The 5,878-nt window shown below is 43.3% G+C and overlaps 1 non-coding gene across 1 annotated transcript; it reads right to left on the bottom strand.

The window, feature by feature from the left end:
• Positions 1-253: 253 nt before the first annotated feature.
• On the bottom strand, positions 254-357 carry LOC120076973 (small nucleolar RNA R71). Its single transcript, XR_005481716.1, has one exon. It is a non-coding gene; the product is annotated as a small nucleolar RNA R71 (small nucleolar RNA).
• Positions 358-5,878: the final 5,521 nt, after the last annotated feature.

Below are 5,878 nucleotides of genomic sequence, written 5' to 3'. Positions count from 1 at the left end.
GACTGTTGGACAATTTGGGGGTGGTCGTGGTGAAGATCCTCACGGCCATATGAAGCGTTTTTTGGAAACGTGTAATTCCTTTGTGATTCCTAGAATCACCCCAGAAGCAATCAGGCTGTCCTTGTTTCCCTATTCTTTGCGTGATGATGCAAAACAATGGGTGAGTTCACCGGAGCCTGGTAAAATCACCACCTGGGAAAAGTTGGTGGAAATATTTATGCAAAAATACTTCCCACCTACCACAAACCCGAGGAGGCGTCGAGAGATTATGAACTTTGAACCAGAAGATACTGAGACCTTAAGCGCCGCATGGGAGCGTTTTAAGGGCTTAGTAAAAAATTGCCCAAACCATGGACTACCATTGACTATCCAAATGGAGACGTTTTATGGAGGACTAAATAGAGCATCATAGATGGCAGCAGACGTAGCAGCAGCTGGTGGACTTATGGAAAAATCCTACACTGAGGCTAAAGAGATACTAGACCGCATTGCTAAACATAATATGGAATGGGTGGATGATACATATGATGAAATAAATGACAGGAGTAAGAAATCTCAGAATGTTAATTCTGTTGATGCCAACGTAATAGCCACACTTTCTGCTCAAGTGGCTATGATGACCAGCCTTCTACAGAACATAACATTGGGAAATGCATCAAATCAGCAGAAGGTGAATCAGGTAGAGGCGTTTAGGCAGCCCACGGTCAACTGTGTGGGCTGCGGAGATCCTCACTCCTATGCTGAATGTCCAGAAAACCCTCAGTCAGTATACTTCATAAAAAACAACCCATTCTCTAATACATATAACCTTGGATGGAGAAACCATCCAAATTTTTCTTAGACAGGAGGAAATCAGCAGAAGCACCACCTAGGGGCAAACCATCAGCAAAGGAATGGACTGCCGCCTGCATTTCAACAAACGCATCAGCAACATCAACAACCCTTCAATAGAGGAGGATAGGCATCAAGCTCAGGATCTTTGCTTGAGAACCTATTGAAGGAGTACATAGCCTAGAACGACGCATTACTGAAAAGCCAAACCTCATCATCAGAAACCTGGAGATCCAGGTAGGGCAGATAGCAAGCGAGTTGAAAAACAGGTAGCCTGGAGTTCTACCTAGCAATACCGAAACATTTGGGAACAATAATGGGAAGGAGCAATGTCACGCGATAACATTGCGGAGTGGAAGAGCTCTTGAAGAAAGAAGAATGAATCCAAGAAACAACAGTCCTTTGAAAGAACGTATTACACGTTTAATGGATTAGGAAGAAAGAACACCTGAGACTACAAGCCAGTCAGAAACCAGTACGTTTAACGCGGGAAAGCCCGAGGTGCCGCTGAACGCACCATTCCCTAGGCGTCTGATGAAGAAGAATGATGAACATCAATTCAAGCGCTTTCGTGAGCTCCTAAAGCAGCTGCACATCAACATTCCACTTATAGAGGCTTTGGAGCAGATGGCAATATATGTAAAATTTCTGAACGACATTTTGACGAAGAAGAGAAAAGTCAGTGAGAAGGAGGTGATAGCACTAACGCAGGAATGTAACGCGTTAGTAAGCAACAACCTACCAAAGGAGCAGAAGGACCCTGGGAGCTTCACTGTTCCTTGTTCGATAGGAGGATTGGATGTGGGTCATGCATTGTGCGATCTAGGAGCCAACATTAATCTCATGCAAATTTAAATTTTTAAGAAATTGGGGATTGGCGAAGTACAACCTACTTCTGTTACCCTTCAGCTCGCTGACAGAACAATTAAGTATCTAGAAGGGAAGATTGAAGATGTTTTGGTGAAGGTTGACAATCTCATATTCCTAACAGACTTTATTATCTTGGACTATGAAGCAGATAGGGAGGTACCAATTATCCTCGGACTCCCCTTCTTAGCTACCGGGAAAGTTTTAATTGACGTGCATAAAGGTGAATTAACTATGCGTGTGGACAATGAAGAGGTGAAGTTTAATATGCTCAATGCATTAAAGTTCCCATACAGTGAAGATTGTCAACTAAACAACATTGAGTTACTTGAAGAAGAGACTCATGTATGTGAGGTCCTCGCGTTGGAGGAGAGCTTGAAGGAATCAGAGCTGCCAAGTCTGAGTGAGCGACAGACAAAACCAACGCGTCCATCACTTGAAGAACCACCAGAACTTGAGCTGAAACAGTTACCTGGACACTTAAAATATTCATTCCTTGGAACCAACAACACTTTACCTGTGAGCATTTTCGTAAATCTTACAGAGCCTAATGAGAAATCTCTCTTGCAGATGCTAAAAAAGCACAAGCGTGCAATAGGCTGGACGCTTGCAGATATCCATGGGATAAGTCCATCTTATTGCATGCACAAGATTAGGCTAGAAGGAGAGAAGTCGGGGTCAATTGAGCTTCAAAGAAAGCTGAACCCCATAATGAAAGAAGTGGTCAAGAAGGAGATTTTAAAATGGTTGGACACAGAAGTTATTTATCCGATATCCGACAGTAGCTGGGTAAGTACAGTCCAATACGTTCCCAAGAAAAGGGGAATGACCTTGATAGTCAACAGTAATAATTAACTCATACCCTCGAGAACTATCACGGGCTGGTGCATCTGTATGGATTACCGGAAGCTCAATGCAGCAACTAAGAAAGACCATTTCCCCCTTCCTTTCATCGATCAAATGCTTAACAGACTTGCAGGTAAAGAATTTTCTTGCTTTTTTGATGGTTATTCTGGTTACAACCAGATTCTGATAGACCCGGAAGATTAGGAGAAGACTACGTTTGCTTGTCCCTTTGGGCTGTGTAACGCACCAGGGACATTTCAACGATGTATGATGGCCATCTTCTCTAACTTTCTAGAAAAGACTGTTGAAGTCTTCATGGACAATTTTTCGGTCTTTGGAGATTCATTCTAGTCATGCCTAGATAATTTGGAGGTCGTCCTCGCTCAATGCGAGGAGACAAACTTGGTGTTGAATTGGGAGAAATTTCACTTCGTGGCGACTGAAGGAATTGTCTTGGGTCACAAAGTATCTAAGGCCGACTTGGAAAAGATGAAGCCAAAATAGATGTCATTGCAAAACTTCCACCACCAGCAAATGTTAAAACTTTCTGAAGTTTTCGAGGGCATGCTGGCTTCTATAGACGGTTTGTTAGAGGATTCTCTCAGGATTGCGCGACCTCTGAGCGCATTACTAGAGGCGAACTGACCCTATAACTTTAATGAAGGCTGCACTGACGCGTTTGAAACTTTAAAGTATGCATTGACGACAGCCCCAGTACTGATAGCACCGGACTGGACGCAGAGCTTTATTCTTATGTGCGATGCGAGTGAAGTGACAGTAGGAACAATGTTAGGGCAGAAGAAGGGTAACTTGATACATCCCATCTCCTACGCGTCTAAAACATTAAATGACTCTCAGGAACACTATACCACTACTGAAAAGGAAATGTTGGCTATAGTGTTTGGTATTGAAAAGTTTCGATCCTACTTAGTTGGTGCGTCAACCACCATATACACCCACCACTTAGCCATTAAATTCCTGATGGGCAAAAAGGACACAAAGCCAAGGTTGATTAGGTGGGTGCTGCTGCTACAAGAGTTTGATATCGATATCCAGGACAAAAAGGGAACAGAAAATTAGGTGGCTGACCACTTGTCCAGGCTAGAGAATCAAGAAATGCAAGCCCAAGAAAGTGAAATCAAGGACGCATTTCCTGATGAAAGCCTATTTAGAGTTGAAGGCAGCGAACCTTGATATGCGGACATAGTCAATTATTTAACCACCAAGCAATTCTCTGGGAACTTCAACTCTTAGCAGAAGAAACGGTTAATTCATGACAACAAGTTTTATTTTTGGGATGAACCGTTTCTATATAAACAAGGCTCTTACTCCATACTGCGTCGATGCGTTCCGGAGGAGGAGACACAATGCATCTTAGCTGAGTGTCATGACTCTCCCTACGGAGGGCATTTCGGTGGGCAAAGAACCGTAGCGAAGGTCCTTAGCGGATACTTTTGGCCCACCCTCTTTAAAGACACAAGGGAGTTTGTTCGAAAATGTGACCCCTGTCAACGCACCGGGAATATTTCTTCAAGGGATGCAATGCCCTTGAACAATATTCTTGAAGTTGAGTTGTTTGATGTTTGGGGCATAGATTTTATGGGACCTTTTCCCCTGTTCTATGGCTAACAGTACATCCTACTTGCAGTAGATTATGTATCTAAGTGGGTAGAAGCAGTGGCTTGTGCCAGGAATGATGCATCCACTGTATCTAAGTTTCTTACCAGGAATATCTTTACACGCTATGGAATGCCGAGAGCCCTGATAAGCGACGAAGGTACGAACTTTATGAATCGCATCATCTCCAAATTACTTGCAAAATATAATGTTAGGCACAAGATTGCCACTGCCTACCACCCATAAACAAACGGTCAAGCGGAAGTATCAAATCGAGAAATCAAGTCCATCTTGGAGAAAGTTGTCAATGCAACGCGGAAGGATTGGGCACAGAGGCTGGATGAGGTGCTCTGGGCCTACAGGACTACTTACAAAACTCCTATAGGTATGTCTCCATACTCTCTTGTATTTGGAAAAGCCTGTCATTTACTTGTAGAGTTGGAGCATAAGAAATTTTGGGCAGTTAAGAAGTTGAACATGAACTTGGATGTCGTGTGCATTCAATGCAAACTTCAGCTCAACGAGCTCGAGGAGTGGGGATTGAACGCGTACGAAAACAACAAGCTATACAAAGAAAAGACAAAGTGTTGGCATGGTCAACGCATCAGTAAGAAAGAACTTGTTGTTGGCCCAAAAGTTTTATTGTTCAATTCACGTATGCATTTGTTTCCAGGAAAGCTAAAATCCAGGTGGTCAGGACATTTTATCATTAAACCAATCTTCCCATATGAAACTGTGGAAATAACATGAGAAGATGGCACCATCGCATTCAAGGTAAACGACCAAAGAGTAAAGCCTTACTTTGAAGATGGACTGGAACGCCAGAAGTCATCTCTCGCACTACGCGAAGCCAGTTGAAGCCCGCGTCGAAGTGTTCCTGCGTTTGCAACGCCATATATTCCAGGGATGCTTCGCCCACCCTTGTTTTTTTTTTTTTTTTTTTTTTTTTGCATTTTGTATTTTATGATGCGTTTGAATTTGTTGATTTAGTTGTTTGGATGTTTTTAGATTGTCTTTGTCTTTGTTTTTGCTTTTACATTTAAAAAGTTGTGTATGATCGAATTTGGAACAATGGATACGTTAGACGCAAGTCTAACGCATGCCAGTTGAAGGGACACGTCTCAAGAACACAAAAACACTCGATTATTTAGATAACCGAGACGACCCTTCAACTTCACATTTATTGTAGACGTCAAGCGCCGCCTGACGTCAACCACTACCATCTTCTTTCCTATAAAAAGGGCGAACGATTCAAGTTCTTCTTCTTCTTCTTCTTCATTTCGCTCTCAAACCCTCTGAAACAAAAAGAAAAAAAAGGAAAACCGAACCCCTCCGTTTCCCTCGTTTCCATCGCTCGAGCTTCTCTAACCACCATGTCATCTGCTTCAGATAGCCAGAATCAGAGCGTTAGCTTTGGGAACGACTCCTCAGTAAGCTCTTACTCCTCTGCCTCTGTGTTGATTTCACCCCCCTCAAGCCCTAGGAAAACCACCAAAGCCCTCGCCCAAACCAAACCCACACACGACAGAGCTGCCTCTTCCCAGCGGCCGTCCGCTTCGAAACCTTCCTCAGCCCCCACAAAACTCTCGTCCAAAGCCTTCAAAACCACCGTTACCCCTCCAGTCAAAATCCCTCAACCTAAACCTAAAACCCTTCAATCAAAACCCAAAACTGCCCCAAACCTAGGGCCAAGACACCTACAAAACCAAGGACGCGT

This window comes from Benincasa hispida, chromosome 4 (assembly GCF_027475165.1).
Source record: "Benincasa hispida cultivar pf3 chromosome 4, pf3_genome.v1.1, whole genome shotgun sequence".
In the NCBI taxonomy this organism is placed as follows: domain Eukaryota; kingdom Viridiplantae; phylum Streptophyta; class Magnoliopsida; order Cucurbitales; family Cucurbitaceae; genus Benincasa; species Benincasa hispida.
The sequence above is the reverse complement of the archived record's forward strand: the minus strand, read 5'-3'. Positions and strand labels throughout refer to the sequence as shown.